This window comes from Mesoplodon densirostris, chromosome 12 (assembly GCF_025265405.1).
Source record: "Mesoplodon densirostris isolate mMesDen1 chromosome 12, mMesDen1 primary haplotype, whole genome shotgun sequence".
NCBI lineage: Eukaryota > Metazoa > Chordata > Mammalia > Artiodactyla > Ziphiidae > Mesoplodon > Mesoplodon densirostris.
Window position 1 is genome coordinate 82,384,486 of NC_082672.1, and position 18,157 is coordinate 82,402,642.

Below are 18,157 nucleotides of genomic sequence, written 5' to 3' on the forward strand. Positions count from 1 at the left end.
GCTTCTGCATAGCAAAAGAAACAATCAACAGAATAAAAAAATGGGAGAAAATATTTGCAAGCCATCTGTCTGATAAGGGGTTAATATCCTAAGATACATAAAGGAACGCATACAATTCAACAAGATTAAAACCAAATGGTCTGATTAAAAAATGGGTGAAGGACTTGAATAGACTTCTTTTCCAAAGAAGACATATGAATGGGCAAACAGGTACATGAAAAGACGCTCAGCTTCACTAGTCATCAGGGAAATGCAAATCAAAATCATGAGATACCACTTCACACCTGTTAGAATGGCTATTATCAAAAAGACAAAAGCTAACAAATGTTGGTGAAGCTGTTGAGAAAAGGGGACTGCACTGTTGGTGGGAATGTTAATTGGTGCAGCCACTATGGAAAACAGTATGGAGGTTCCTCAAGAAATTAAGACTAGAACTACCATATGATCCAGCAGTTCCACTTCTGGATATATATCTGAAGGAAGTGGAGTCAGGATCTCAAAGAAATACCTGCACTCCCATGTCACTGCAGCATTATTCACAATAGCCAAGATATGGAAACAACCTGAGTGTCCATTAACAAATGAATGGATAAAGAAAATATGATGGAATATTATTCACCTATATAAAAAAGGAAATTTTGCCTTTTGTGACAACATAGATGGACCTCGAGGACATTATGCTAAGTAAAATGTCAGACAGAGAAAGAGAAATACTGTATGTTCTCACTTATATGTGAAATCTAAAAAAGCTGAACTCGGGCACAGGGAGATCGGCTCGGTGCTTTGTGACCGCCTGGAAGGGTGGGATGGGGAGGGTGCGAGGGAGGGAGATGCATGAGGGAAGGGATGTGGGAACAGATGTATATGTATGACTGATTCACTTTGTTATAAAGCAGAAACTAATAAAAAATTAAAAAAAATAAAATAAAAAAATAAAAAAGCTGAACTCGGAAATAGAGAGTAGAATGCTTGTTGCCAAGGGCTGGGGGTGGGGTGAGGAAAATGGGAGCGATGTCAGTCAAAGGGTACAAACTCCCAGTTACAAGACCAATAAGTTCAAGGGATCTAATGCATAGCATGGTGACTATAATTAACAATACTGCGTTATGTATTTGAAAGTTAAGAGAGTAAATCTTAAATGTCATCACCACACTCATGCACACAGAGAGACAATTATATGAGGGGATGGAGGTGTTAACTAACCTTACTGTGGTATCATTTTGTAATATATACATGTGTTAAATCATCACATTGTACACCTTAAAAGCTTATGTAAGTTATATGTCAATATCTCAACAAAGCTGGAAAAAATATTTCTCCATTCCCTGGTTAATTATCATCTACATGTACCTTAGTGCTATCTCTGCATAATATAGGTCTGATACTGTTACCCCTTTAAAAAACCCTTCAGTGGTAACTTATTGCCTGGGTCTTCACGTTTTTGGTTGTGTACTCCATCAGTAAAAATTCTGAATATGGACCCAACTTGTGTCTTTTTCTTTATAAATTACACACACACACAGACACACACACACAGACACATATTACACTCAACAAACACTCAAAAAGGATGAGAAAATATAAATACAAATAGATGTTCTGGTTTTTCCCTGAATTGGTTTGCATATGCTCCGGACTGAGTGCACCCCACTTTGGAGACTACTTGTCTAGAAGATAAAATCCAAATTCAGATCCTGATCCTTACAGACTGGCACCAGTTTCCAGTTATCTTCCACACTTCCTGCACCCGCTTGGTGCTTTACACATTGGACTGCACACCATGTTTTCCTTGTTTGCTTCTTTTGTGCATGGTGAGTTCTTATTTGTCCTTAGACTAAAGTGTCACCTTTTTTTAAAGGTCTCTTGACAATCTCTCCCTTTTTCTTGCTCTCGTGTGTATTGTCCATACCTTTATTATAGCACATAGTGTTATCTAAGACGGTTTATAGTATGTGAGTAATTCCCTGAGAATGGGAACCTTGACTTACTTATCTTTCATTCCAGCTCTAAGCAGACAGAACAGCTTAAGAAATATTTACGGAGCTTCGTATTATGTGTGAGGGCCTGTCCTGGGTGCTATGAGAGTGTACGAGATGAATAAACATGATTTCTGCCTCCAAGGAGTTTATAAGTAAAATGTACCTTGAGGGAAATATTTCTTAATTACTGTCCAAGGGAAGTATAAATATTTCTCTAACAATTATGAAAGTTAGAGGACATATTTTTAATTTATATTTTCTAGAGAGCCAGTGGTATATGATTAATGTACTTGAGAGGATGAGTGATAATATTTTTAGAAAGGAATTCCAAAAACGAGCAGTCTGGGCATACTTTCCCATATCCTGTTTCCTTCAGGCAGCTGTACTGACAGATGTCCTCAGACAGTGATCAAAATATAAACAAAATAAGGCAGGTAAATGTGAACAGTTTTTTGTCATGTTTACATGAAAGTGTGCACTCAATTATTTTTAGAGCAGAGTTTAAATTTCCCGAGTGCTTTTCAACCTAACAATTGAGTAATTATTGTAATATACCCACAGACACATGGGAATTATAAACATTTTAACTAATGCGTGGCAATTGAATGAAGTGCTTTGTCCAAGATCAGTGAGAGCCACTATTACAATTCAGATTTATTGCCTTTTCTAGAATTCAAACCTCAGGATGGTGCTTCTTCATAATTTTCTTGATTTTCTACATCTCCTATGTTACCCTTGCCCCTTAAAACTTTTGAGTACAATGTTGCTTAGTCTTGGAAGTCATTTCAATGATAGGTATATAATATGTAAAGTTAGTTGCTGATTATAAATTATATGGCATTTTCTTTGTCAGTTTCCTTTCATTGATTTGCTATAGAGAAGCTGAAAAAGCAGTCACTTAAAAAAGAGATATAAGTAATTTTGCCTCTGTGAAAAGCCTGGAAAAGACCGATATGTAAAATTTAAATACACTGAAAAATTTAGAAGATATGTCGTAGTTTTATCTCTTCAACTTCAGGGAATTTAAAATACATCAATTTTTGCAAATGTTGTGACTTATCAGTGAAGCAGATAGTGAATCAACTGGGAAAATCACACAAGAAGAAGAAGAAACAGGATGACCTTCAGAAATAAGCTAAAACTGCGTGCAAAGCAACTCAAAATTGAATGACTCAGCCAGATTAGAAGATTAAGGTTCAAATCTGTTCTTCTAACTAGTATGTGAAGCCACAGTTCTGTTGAGTTAGCCCTTCCTGATAACCCCTTTTGGTCAGAATTCTCTCCACATATTTATTCCTATTTTCTGACTAATGAAGGATATACTGGCTTAGAAACTAATTGTTGTTGTTTTTATAACAGAAAAAATAATCTGAGATAATGGGATCTGGATATTAGAAAGTGTTACAACATCACTATAACCTGCTAATTAACACAGCAGCAACTTATTTTTCTGATGGCTGTATTCCTAAAAGTTTTATATAAATTCAACCATATTTAAGATGACATATGAGAGTTTGCTGCTTTTTAGAGAAGTTATGATCAATCCTTTTGTAGAGGGATAGCTGAATTTTCATTTTTTAGGGTTTTTTTTTTTTTTTTGGCTGCGTTGGGTCTTTGTTGCTGCGTGTGGACTTTCTCTAGTTGCAGCAAGCGGGGGCTACTCTTCATTGAGGTGCGTGGGCTTCTCATGTTGCGGAACACGGGCTCTAGGTGCGCAAGCTTCAGTAGTTGCGGCTTGTGGACTCAGTAGTTGTGACTCGCGGGATTAGTTGCTCCGTGGCATGTAGGATCTTCCCAGACCAGGGCTTGAACCACTGTCCCCTGCATTGGCAGGTGGATTCTTAACCACTGCGCCACCAGGTATTCTTTTTAATAGGACACATTATAGTTGTTTTCTGTACCAGTAATTTAAGTAAAAAGAAAAAATGCAGTTATGTTGAGCTTATCTTTCTAATTGAGTTCCTCAGGAATAAAAATCGCAATCTACAACTAGTTAGAATGCTAATAAACCACAATATTAAAATTTAATCCTTTCTGTGTTTAAAAAATTCCATCAGAACTGGTTACATCAGTTGGTGAGGTGATACCAATCTCCATCAATAGACCCCTTTTGGTTTGTCTACAAACAAGCAAGCACCAAAGGACAAAAATCCAAACAACAACAACTAAAGTAAAACCGAAACTCAGAGTTTTAGTGATTGATTAATCCCTCCAACTCCAAGTAAAAACCAACATCAAGATACATAATTAAGGGGCTTCCCTGGTGGCGCAGTGGTTGAGTATCTGCCTGCCAATGCAGGGGACATGGGTTCGAGCCCTGGTCTGGGAAGATCCCACATGCCACAGAGCAACTGGGCCCGTGAGCACCAACTGCTGAGCCTGTGCGTCTGGAGCCTGTGCTCCGCAACAAGAGAGGCTGTGATAGTGAGAGGCCCACGCACCGCAATGAAGAGTGGCCCCCACTCGCCGCAACTAGAGAAAGCCCTCGCACAGAAACGAAGACCCAACACAACCAAAAATAAATAAATTAATTTATTTAAAAAAAGGATACATAATTAATAATGCTATGTAGTGACATCCTTACATATAAATGAAAGCAGTCAAAGTAGGTCACAGTTTTAACTTACAATATGTGGCTATAAAATAATGAGATTGTATGAAGGAGTGAAGAAATGGCTCTTTATTAGAGTTTTACAAAGCAAGTTCCAAAAGTATTTTGAGGGGTAGAGAATTGGAGAAAAGGTATTTAATCTGTTAAAACTTGTGTCCTCTTTTACATTAATTTGTGTTTATTTGAAAAAAAAATCCCAATAGTCTGTTGTTTTATTGTCACACTCTTATCTCTCGAGTAGCCAAGCTGACAGCTAAGCCACAGTGATGTCCGCAGAGGTGGACCCCATACAGCGCTTTCTATGGAGAAGAGCATCAGTGAGCTGATAGGAAGACACGGTCTTGTATTGGGACTGCAAGGTGGAGCTGTAGGGAGGACTTAACTGACGGAGAAGAGATGATCAGATTAAGGTCAAAAACTAAGGTTATTAACCACCTAAAATAACTCTGCGCCAACAGTGCTTGTGTGCTGCAACTCATGTGGTAAACCACCCCCCCCCCCATTACCACTGTGATCCAATGTAATAGGATACACTGGACTCAGTACCTGTTATGTGTCAGGCACCATGGTAAGCACTTCCGCATATTACTTAATTCTGAAAGCATCTATAGGTCTAGGTGTCATTATTCTCACTTCATAACTAAGGAAGCCTGAACTCAGAGAGAGTGACATTGCTTAAGTACAAAGATTAGAATGTGTCTGTTGCCTGTCTGGGCCTGACCCGGCTCAGTTTTCAAGATCAAGGGTGTTCAGGGTGGTATGGTTGTAGAGAGACTGTCTGTCTGTCTTACTCCAAATCCCATGTTCTTTCCATGCTGCTTTCCAGTAGATCACCTATGTAATTCTTCATTCACAGGGTGCTAACATTTTCTTGGCTTGGGTGTTAGCCCATTATCTGAACCCACTATCAATGGGAAGGGTCTGAGGATGAGGGGTAATTGGTGTGCTAGAGAGTGCATAGGGTTAGCACTAAGGAGACCAGATTCCATCAAGTCCAAGGGGCTGGCAAAGGGAACGCCAAGAGGGTTAGAAGGCAGGTAGACACGGGATGCCAAAAAACAAGGATAAAGGAGTTTTTGATGACACTTCATCTTAAAACACACCAAATGGCCCGGGAAGGACAATTTTGAAAACAAAACTCAGTCTACGCTTGGCGGGCTGTCCAAAAGTGGTGCAGGTTTGGACTGGGGTAGGGTGCCTGGCTGCTGACCTCATTACTTCTGAGAGCTTTCACTGTGTTTCAGTCATCGTTTTCCTTGTTGGCATTTTCTGATTACTTAGGCATAGGAATGAGTAAATAAAATGCTTTGATGCAGGTTTAAAAAAATGAACGCTATCCTACCTTTGTAAAGCTTGGAAGATACTTCCAAGGATAGCTTCAGTTGTGTCTGAGTCATTGTTGGCTTTTTTCTGATTACTTAGGCAAGGGAACGTATAAATTGAGTGCTATGATGCAGGTTTAAGGAAATTACTCTACTTTTGGATCAGACTGCCAATACATTAAGCTTGCAAATGAATTCCAGTTACTGCTTAGCTAAGACTCAGTCGTCCCCATACGGTCCCCCTTCAAGGCTGTGCAGCAGGTAGTCCTAAACTGGAAACCCAGCCCACGTTCTAATCTACTTTGTTATGCCCTTTGGTCATGATTCTGATGATTATCAGTATTTTGCCATGTTTGTTTCATCTATCTCCCATTCAACTAACTTGTGTCTCCCTGGTCCCCCCCTTACTCCATAGCCATCACCAGACTATTTTAAACCAATTACCAGACATCATTTCATACATTTCAGGTAAAAGGTTAAAAAATGATGATGCTGGGACTTCCCTGGTGGTGCAGTGGTTAAGAATCTGCCTGCCAATGCACAGGACACGAGTTTGAGCCCTGGTCCGGGAAGATCCCACATGCTGCAGAGCAACTAAGCCCGTGTGCCACAACTACTGAGCCTGCATGCCACAACTACTGAAGCCCAAGTGCCTAGAGCCCGTGATCCACAACTAGAGAAGCCCTTGCAATGAGAAGGTGCACACTGCCATGAAGACCCAATGTGGTCAAAAATAAATAAATAAATAAATTTATCGAAAAAAAAACAAAACAAACAAAAAAACCAATAAAAAATGATGATGCCATTATCACACCAAATGCACAATATTCCAATAATAATATCATCTAATACTCATCCATATATAAATTCTCCCAGTTGTCTTTTTCCCAAATAGGTTAAACTAAAATTGGTTGTCTCCATAGATCAATGGCACAGAATAGAGAGCCCAGAAATAAATCCACGCACGTATGGTCGGTTAATCTAAGACAAAGGAAGCAAGAATATACAGTGGGGAAAAGACAGTCTCTTCAACAAGTGGTGCTGGGAAAGCTGGACAGCTACATGGAAATCAATGAAATTAGAACACTCCCTCACACCATACACAAAAATAAACTCAAACTTGTTTAAAGACGTAAATATAACACATGACTCCATAAAACTCCTAGAAGAGAACAGAGGCAGAACACTTACTGACATAAATTGTAGCAATATTTTTTTGGATCAGTTTCCCAAGGCAAAACCCCCCCAAAAAAACCAAAAATAAACAAATGGGATCTAATCAAAGTTAAGCTTTTGCACAGCAAAGGAAACCATAAACAAGATGAAACAACCTATGGAATGGGAGAAAATATTTGCAAACGATGCAACAGACAAGGGGTTAAGATCCAAAATGTACAAAGAACTCATACAGCTCAATATCAAAAAACCAAACAACCCAATCACAAAATAGGCAGAAGACCGAAATAGACATTTTTCCAAAGAAGACATACAGATGGCTAATGGGTACCTGAAAAGATGCTAATCATTATTAATTATTAGAAAAACGCAAATCAAAACTACAATGAGGTATCACCTCACACCAATCAGCATGGCTATCATCAAAAAGTCTACAAATAATATGGGACTTCCCTGGCAGTCCAGTGGTTAGGACTCTGCACTTTCACTGCCATGGGTCCAAGTTCAATCCTTGGTCAGGGAACTAAGATCCCACAAGCTGTGCAGTGCAGCCAAAAAATTTTTTTTGATTAAAAAAAATTTAAAAAGAACAAAATAATGCCATTTGCAGCAACATGGATGGACCTAGAGATTGTCATGTTGAGTGAAGTAAGGCAGACAGAGGAAGACAAATATCATATGATATTGCTTATATGTGGCATCTTAAAAAATGATACAAATGAACATATTTACAAAATAGAAATACAGTCACAGATGTAGAAAACAAACTATGGTTACCAAGGGGGTAAGTGGGGGGCAGGGATAAATTGGGAGATTGGGATTGACAAATACATACTACCATATATAAAATAGACAATCAACCAGGACCTACTGTATAGCACAGGGAACTCTACTCAATACTCTGTAAAGACCTACATGGGAATAGAATCTAAAATTGCTGGTGGATCCAGCAATTCCACCCAGATATATATGGGTATATATCTGGAAAAAACAAAAACTCTACTTAGAAAAGATACATGCACCTGAGTGTTCATAGCAGCACTATTTACAATAGCCAAGACATGGAAGCAACCCAAGTGCCCATCAACAGACGATTGGCTTAAGAATATGTGGCATATACGTATATACATATATGTATATGCCACATATATATTCCATTATATATAATGGAATATTACTCAGCCATATGAAAGAATGAAATATTGCCATTTGCAGCAACATGGATGGACCCAGAGAATATTGTGGTTAGTGAAATAAGTCAGACAGAGAAAGACAAACACTGTATCACTTATATCACTGACATGTGGAATCTAAAAAAATAATACAAATGAAGCTATAAACAAAATAGTAACAGACTCACAGACATAGAAAACAAACATCGTTACCAAACAGGATTGGGGTGGAGAGGTGGGGAGGGACAAATTAGGAGTATGGGATTAACAGATATAAACTATCATACATAAAGTAGATAAGCATCAAGGATTTACTGTATAGCACAGGGAATTATACCCAATATCTTGTAATAACCTATAATGGAATATATAATTTACAAAAAAGTACACTGAATTACTAGGTTGTACACCTGAAACTAACACAATATTGTAAATCAACGATACTTAAATAAAAAAATTAAGAACACAAAAAATAAAAATTTGTTGTCTCATTTAAGAAATTAATAGATTTTATTTCTTAGAGCATTTTTAGCGTTACAGAAAAATTGAACAGAACACATAGACAGTTCCCATATTAACTCCCCTCATGCCCAGTTTCCCCTATTATTAACATCTTGCACTGGTGCATTGATGTTGTACATTTGTTATAATTGATGAACCAATACTGATGTATTACTATTAACTAAAGCTCATAGTTTACACTAGGGTTCACTGTTAGTACTGTACAGTTCCATGGGTTTTGCCAAATTATAATGTCATATATCCATATATCCATATATATAGTGTCATACAGAATAATATCTCTGCCCTAAAAATCCCTTGCGCTCCACGCATCTCTTCATCCTTGCTGTTCCCCAAATCTTGGCAACAAATGATCTTTTTATTGTTTCTATAGTTTTTCCTTTTCCAGAATGCCATGTAGTTGGAATCATATAGTATGTAGCCTTTTCATGATGGCTTCTTTCACTTAGCAATAAGCATTTAAGGTACCTTCATATCTTTTCACGACTTTTTTTTCTTTTCCTGACTTGAATGCATTTCTTTTCATCAGTGAATACCATTCCAGTGTATGGCTTTGTTTATCCATTTACATATTGAGAGGCATCCTGGTTGCTTCCAAGTTTTGGCAATTATGCATAAAGCTGATGTAATACCCACGTGCAGGTTTTTGTGTGGACTTAAGTTTCCAACTCATTTGGGTAAATGCCTTTGGGTAAATGCCTCAGAGCATGACTGTTGGATCATATGGTAAGAGTATATTTAGTTTTGAAAGAAATCGCTGAACAACAGAAAATACTCTGAGGTGGCTGCACCGTTCTGCATTCTCAGCAGCACTGAATGAGAGTTCCAGTTGCTCTATATCCTTCCCAGCATTCGGTGATGTCAGTGTTCTGGAGTTTAGTCATTCTAATAGGTGTGTAGTGGTAGCTCATTGTTGTTTGTTTGTTTATTATTTATTTATTTTTAGAGTATAGTTGATTTACAACATTGTGTTTGTTAGTTTCTGCTGTACAGCAAAGTGAAACAGTTATACATATACATATATCCACTCTTTTTTTAAGATTCTTTTCCCATATGGGTCATTACAGAGTTTTGAGTAGAGTTCCCTGTTCTATACAGCAGGTCCTTATTAGTTATCTATTTTATATATAGTTGTGTGTATATGTCAATCCCAATCTCCCAATATATCCCTCCCCCTCCTTATCCCCTGGTAACCATAAGCTTGTTTTCTACATCCTTGGCTCTACTTCTGTTTTTTTTTTTTTTTTTTTTTCAGTACACGGGCCTCTCACTGTTGTGGCCTCTCACTGTTGTGGCCTCTCCTGTTGCGGAGCACAGGCTCCGGACGTGCAGGCTCAGTGGCCGTGGCTCACGGGCCCAGCTGCTCCGCGGCATGTGGGATCTTCCCGGACCGGGGCACGAACCCGTGTCCCCTGCATCGGCAGGCAGACTCTCAACCACTACGCCACCAGGGAAGCCCCAAGCTGAGGCTTTTGATGGTCCATTTCTATGAAGTTTAACCAAGTGACTGACACACTGGTCTTAGGTACACTCCTAATTATAACAGATATAAGAATTACATTTCTTATCTTTTCATAAGAATTTTTATCAGTAATTTTGTTGCCATTGTCACTTTGTAACCGGAAAGTTTACTTTCCTCTCCTCCTTGGTTTGACCCAGAAAGCATTTACTCTGAGGCACAGAAAAAGATGAGGTCATACTATTCGGATCATGTGGTGATACCAGTAACACGTTGCATCAATTGCTATGACCGTTAGGTGGCAGGCTGATGCAGAATGACATCGCCCTGGGAAACTGGACAGTACTCAATGTCTGTCTGGCTTCTGCTCTGGCCAGAGGGGCAAGTAGGCTTTTCCTGGATTCAGAATGCAAGCTGGATGAATTCAAGCCTCTGTCGCCTTATGGACCTATCACCACAATTACCATTCCTCCTCATTTCTGCTTTTAGGCCTTCAAACACAAAAGACTAAGCATCCTATTCCAGGTAATAGAGTTATTTCCATACTATCGTGATGTGACCCTAGGGCCTTCTTAAATAGACATCTAGAACTCAGAGGGGTCACACTCTAAAATTTTGAGTCCTGTAATGAAAATTTAAAGAACACCAAAGAGGGCTTCCCTGGTGGCACAGTGGTTGACAGTCCGCCTGACAATGCAGGGGACACAGGTTCGTGCCCCGGTCCGGGAAGATCCCACACGCCGCGGAGCAACTAAGCCCATGCGACACAACTACGGAGCCTGTGCTCTAGAGCCCACGAGCCACAACTACTGAGCCCACGCGCCACAACTACTGAAGCCCGCACGCCTAGAGCCCGTGCTCCACAACAAAGAGAAGCCACCGCAGTGAGAAGCCCGTGCACCGCAATGAAGAGTAGCCCCCTCTTGCTGCGACTAGAGAAAGCCCGCACTTAGCAACGAAGACCCAATGCAGCCAAAATAAATAAATAAATTTATAAACAAACAACAACAACAAAAAAACCCACCAAAGAACCCAGAAGTGGTGATGGGAGTTTACAAAAAGAAGGGTTTATTAACTACAGTCCCTGGAGAGACATAACTCGACAAAATTACCTCCTTTTTCAGTGGTTATGAGAAGTCAAAAAGTTTCCGTCTAAATTGGCTTTCAGGGCTCCACCGCTGGTGGGGATCCAGGTCTTTTCTCTCTCACTGTACTCTTCCCTGCTCTGAAGTGGTAGTGCCTACTGGCACTCAGTGTCTCAACCAAAACAAAGCAACTTTGTCCACATGTTTCTTCAGATTTGACAAAGTCTAGTTTTTGCTCAAACCTGTCTGCATTAAATGACCTCCACGGGAGTGATGTTTTTGTCTGGTTCAGTTACTGCCTCTGATGCCTGAGTCACTCCAGACCCCGTGCTACCTTCCCCGCTCCACCTCAGCTCCATTTTCAGACCCCACGTGTGGCTCTACTGCTAACACGTCCCCTGGGGTGTTCCAGCTCGTATCCTTGCCAAGAGTTCCAGGTCCGCCTTGTTAGTCCTCTCACCACGTTACTGATTAGGCTCTACCGCTAGCACCTGAGCTTCTTGCCTATACTGTTCTAAACCTGTTTCAAGGCTCTAATGCTGTCACCGTCAAGTCAGTTAAACTCTACTTTTTCATGTCCCTGTGGTTGCTTGGATGGAAACTAATTATAACTGTGCCTCAGTGTCCATTGGGGATGGGTTCCAGGCACCCCCATATCAAAATCTGGGGATGCCTTTATATAAAATGGCAGAGTATTTGCATATAACCTATGCACATCCTCCCTTATATACACTAAATCACTTCTAGATTACTTACAATACCCAATACAATGTAAATATTATGTACATAGCTGTAAATACAATGTACTTCCTATTAAGTAGTTGCCAGTTCCTGGCAAATTCACGTTTTGTGTTTTGGAGCTCTCTGGAAATTTTTTTTTCCAGTATTTTCAATCTGTGGTTGGTTGACTATGTGGGTGCAGAACTTTCAGATATGGAGGGCCAACTTAAAAATACTTTTTAAAATTGAAATATAGTTGATTTGCCAGGTTGTGTTAGTTTCAGGTGTAGGGGTAACAACTTTTAATAGAAAATTCAAGAGATTCTCCAGAAAACTCTTGGAACTAGTAAGAGTTTTGCAGGGTTGGTGAATCCATGATCAACATACAAAAATTAATTGTATTTTTTATACCATCACTAATGCATTAGATAATGCAATTTATTACTTTTTAAATTTTTTCACATCTTTATTGGAGTATAATTGCTTTACAATGTTGTGTTAGTTTCCGCTGTACAACAAAGTGAATCAGCTATATGCATACATATATCCCCATATCCCCTCCCTCTTGAGCCTCCCTCCCACCCTCCGTATCCCACCCCTCTAGGTGGTCACAAAGCACTGAGCTGATCTCCCCGTGCTATGCAGCAGCTGCCCACTAGCCAACAATTTCACATTTGGGAGTGTATATATGTTAATGCTACTCTCTCACTCTGTCCCAGCTTACCCTTCCTCCCCTGTGTCCTCAAGTCTGTCCTCTACGTCTGTGTCTTTATTCCTGCTCTGTCAGTGGGTTCATCAGTACAGTTCTTTTAGATTTCATATATATGTGTTAACATACGATATTTGTTTTTCTCTTTCTGACTTACTTCACTCTGTATGACAGACTCTAGGTCCATCCACCTCATTACAAATGACTCAATTTCGTTCCTTTTTATGGCTGAGTAACATTCCATTGTATACACGTGCACATCTTCTTTATCCATTCATCTGTCAATGGACATTTAGGTTGCTTCCATGTCCTGGTTATAACAGTGCTACAGTGAACATTGTGGTACATGTATCTTTTTGAACTATGGTTTTCTCAGGGTATATGCCCAGTAGTGGGATTGCTGGGTCATCTGGTAGCTCTATTTTAGGTTTTTTAAGGAAACGGCATACTGTTCTCCACAGTGGCTGTATCAACTTACATTCCCACCAACAGTGCAGGAGGGTTCCCTTTTCTTCACACTCTCTCCAGCATTTATTGTCTCTAGATTTTTTGATGATGGCTATTCTGACCAGTGTGAGGTGATACCTCATTTTCATAATATTGATTCTTCCAATCCAGGAGCATGGTGTATATCTCCAACTGTTTATGTCATCTTTGATTTCTTTCACCAGTGTTTTATAGTTTTCTGAGTACAGGTCTTTTGCCTCCTTAGGTAGGTTTATTCCTAGGTATTTTATTCTTTTTGTTGTGATGGTAAATGGGATTGTTTCCTTAATTTCTCCTTCTGATCTTTTGTTGTTAGTGTATAGGAATGCAAGAGATTTCTGTGCATTAATTTTGTATCCTGAAGGAAAACTTGAAGGGTATCCTGAAACCTTACCAAATTCATAGACTAGTTCTAGTAGTTTTCTGGTGGCACCTTTAAGATTTTCTACGTATAGTATCAAGTCATCAGCAAAGAGTTATGGTTTTACTTCTTTTTTTCCAATTTGTATTCCTTTTATTTCTTTTTCTTCTCTGATTGCCATGGCTAGGACTTCCAAAACTATGTTGAATAATAGTGGTGAGAGTGGACATCCTTGTCTTGTTCCTGATCTTAGAGGAAATGCTTTCAGTTTTTCACTATTGAGAATGATGTTTGCTGTATATGGCCTTTATTATGTTGAAGTAGGTTCCCTCTATGCCCACTTCGTGGAGAGTTTTTATCATAAATCGGTGTTGAATTTTATTATTATTTATAGTAAAATATACATAACATAAAATTTGCCACTTTAACCACTTTTAAGTGTACAGTCCTGTGGCATTAAATACTTTCATACTGTTGTGTAACCATCACCACCATCCATCTCTAGAAATTTTTAATCTTCTCAAACTGAAACTCCCTACTCATTAAACAATAAATCTCTATGCCCCACTCTCCCCAGCCCCTGGCAACCACCAGTAAAATGTACTTTCTATCTCTATGAATTTGACTACTCTGGGTACCTCATATAAATGGAATCACACAATATTTGTCCTGTTGTGACTTGTTTATTTCACTTAGCATAATGCTGCCAAGATTCAAACATGTTGCAGCACATGTCAGAATTTCCTTTCTGAATAATATCCCAATTGTACAAATACGTCACATTTTGTTTATCCATTAATTCATCAAGGAACACTTACATTGCATTCACCTTTTGGCTATTATGAATAATGCTTCTATGAACAAGGGTGTACAAATATATGTTTGAGTCCCTGCTTTCAGTTGTTTTGGGTGTGTACCCAAAAGTGGAATTGCTGAATCATATGGTAATTCTATGTTTAATTTTTTGAGGAACTGCCATGCAGCTTTTCACCATGGCTGCACCATTTAACACTCCTACCAGCAATGCACAAGAGTTTCAATTTCTCCACACCCTTTCAAATGCTTATTATTTTCAGTGGTTTATTTATTTATTTATTTGATAATAGCTATCCTAATGGGTCTGAATTGGTTCCTGTATTGTTTTGAAGCAAATCCCAGACATCATAAATTTCACCCACAATTATTTCAGTATGTATGTCTAAAAGATAAAAACCCTTTCAAAAAGTATAACTCCAGCCTAAAGAATTAATACAAATTCCTTAATATCATCAAATACCCAATCAGTATGCACAATTTCAACTGTTTAGAAATGGAACAATCCTTTATCCAGGGTTCTGTTTGGATCAGGAGCCAAATATATTCATATATTACTGCTAATTGTTGTCTTTTAAGTCTCTTTAAACCTATAGTTTCAGACACGGTCCCCCAGCTGCAGTGTTGGTACAGCCATGTCTCACCAGGACCTCTGGTCTCAAGTGCCGGGGTCAAGGCCTCTACAGGCAGTACCCTGTGAACAAGTGAAACTACACTAAGCACAAAGGAAAAGAAAAAAATGGCTGGGGATGAGGCCTGAGCTCTTGTGGTGGGAACGCCTAGTCCAAGCCACTGGACCAGCAGAGAACTTCAGGCCCCAGGGAATATTAATCTGTGTGAGCTCTCCTGGAGCTCCTCATCTCTGCACCAAGACCCGACTCCACCCAACTGCCTGCAAACTCTAGTGCTGGACGCCTTCGGCCAAACAAGCAGTGAGACAGGAACACAGCTCCACCCATCAAAAAAAATTAGAAGACAAAAAATAAGTTATAGATGAAGGAGCAAGGTAAAAACCCAAAGGACTAAATAAATGAAGAGGAAATAAGCAAACTACCAGAAAAAGAATTCAGAGTAATGATAGTAAAGATGATCAAAAATCTTGGAAATAAAATGGAGGCACAGATTGAGAAAATACAAGAAATGTTTAACAAAGACCCAGAAGAACTAAAGAACAAACAACCAGTGATGAACAACACAATAACTGAAATGAAAAATACAGTAGAAGGAATCAGTAGCAGAATAACTGAGGCAGAAGAATGGATAAGTGACCTGGAAGACAGAATGGTGGAATTCACTACCGTGGAACAGAATAAAGAAAAAGGAATGAAAATAAATGAGGACTGTGTCAGAGACCTCTGGGACAATATTAAATATGCCAACATTCAAATTATAGGGGTCCCAGAGGAAGAAGAGAAACAAAAAGAGTCTGAGAAAACATTTGAAGAGATTATAGTCGAAAACTTCTCTAACATGGGAAAGGCAATAGCCACCCAAGTCCAGGAAGCACAGAAAGTCCCATATGGGATAAACCCAAGGAGAAACATGCTGAGACACATATTAATCAAACTAACAAAAATTAAATTCAAAGAAAAAATATTAAAAGCAGCAAGGGAAAAGCAAAAAATAACACAAAGCAGAATCCCCATAAGGTTATCAGCTGATTTTTCAGCAAAACTCTGCAGGCTAGAAGGGAGTGGCAGGATATATTTAAAGTGATGAAAGGGAAAAACTTACCACCAGGATTACTCTACCCAGCAAGGATCTCATTCAGATTTGACGGAGAAATCAAAAGCTTTACAGACAAGCAAAAGCTATGAGAATTCAGCACCACAAACCAGCTTTACAACAAATGCTAAAGGAACTTCTCTCAGTGGGAAACATGAGAGAAGAAAAAGACCCACAAAACAAACCCAAAACAATTAAGACAATGGAAACAGGAACATACATATTGATAATCAACTTGAATGTAAATGGATTAAATGCTCCAACCAAAAGACACAGACTGGCTGAATGGATACAAAAATAAGACCTGTATATATGCTGTCTATAAGAGACCCACTTCAGACCTAGGGATGCATACAGACTGAAAGTGAGGGGGTGGAAAAAGATATTCCATGCAAATGGAAATCACAAGAAATCTGGAGTAGCAATAGTCATATCAGATAAAATAGACTTTAAAATAAAGAATGTTACAAGAGACAAGGAGGAACACTGTATAATGATCAAGGGATCAATCCAAGAGGAAGAAATAACAATTATAAATATATATGCACCCAACATAGGAGCACCTCAATACATAAGGCAAATGCTAACAGCCATAAAAGGGGAAATTGACAGTAACACAATAATAGTGGGGGACTTTAACATCCCACTTACACCAATGGACAGATCATCTAGACAGAAAATAAATATGGAAACACAAGCTTTAAATGACACAATAGACCAAGTAGACTTAATTGATATTTATAGGACATTCTACCGGAAAGCAGCAGAATACACTTTTTTCTCAAGTGCACATGGAATATTCTCCTGGATAGATCACATCCTGGGTCACAAATCAAGCCTTGGAAAATTTAAGAAAATTGAAATCATATCAAGCAACTTTTCCAACAACAACACTATGAGATTAGAAATCCATTACAGGAAAAGAACTGTAAAAAACACAAACACGTGGACACTCAACAGTGCACTACTAAATAACCAAGAAATCACTCAAGAAATCAAACAGGAAATAAAGAAATACATAGAAACAAATGACAGTGAAAACACAACAACCCCAAACCTATGAGACACAACAAAAGCAGTTCTAAGAGGGGAGTTTATAGCAATTCAATCTCACCTCAAGAAACAAGAAAAGTCTCAAATAAACAATCTAACATTATACCTAAAGCAACTAGAGAAAGAAGAAGAACAACAATGGAAACCCAAAGTTAGTGGAAGAAAAGAAGTCATAAAGATCAGAACAGAAATAAATGAAATAGAAATGAAGAAAACAATAACAAAGATCAATACAACTAAAAGTTAGTTCTTTGAGAAGATAAACAAAATTGGTAAACCTTTAGCCAGACTCATCAAGAAAAAGACCTGTACTCAGAAAATTATAAAACATTGATGAAAGAAATCAAAGATGACACAATTAGATGGAGAGTTATACTGTGTTTTTGGATTGGAAGAATAAATATTGTGAAACTGACTATATTACCCAAAGCAATCTACAGATTCAACGCAATCCCTATCAAATTACCAATGGCATTTTTCACAGAATTAGAACAAAAATTTTATAGTTTGTATGGAAACACAAAATAGCCCGAATAGCCAAAGCAATCTTGGGAAAGAAAAAACGGAGCTGGAGGAATCTGGCTCCCAGACTTCAAAAGCTATGAGTAATACAAAGCTACATACATACAAAGCTACAGTAATCAAGATAATATGGTACTGGAAACAGAAATATAGATCAATGGAACAGGATAGAAAGCCCAGAGATAAACCCACACATCTGTGGTCATCTAATCTATGACAAAGGAGGCAAGAATATAAAATGGAGAAAAGACTGTCTCTTCAATAAGTGGTGCTGGGAAAACTGTATAGCTACATGTAAAAGAATGAAATTAGAACACTCCCTCACACCATACACAAAAAATAAACTCAAAATGGATTAAAGACCTAAATGTAAGGCCAGACAGTATAGAACTCTTAGAGGAAAACACAGGCAGAACATACTATGACATAAATCACAGCAAGA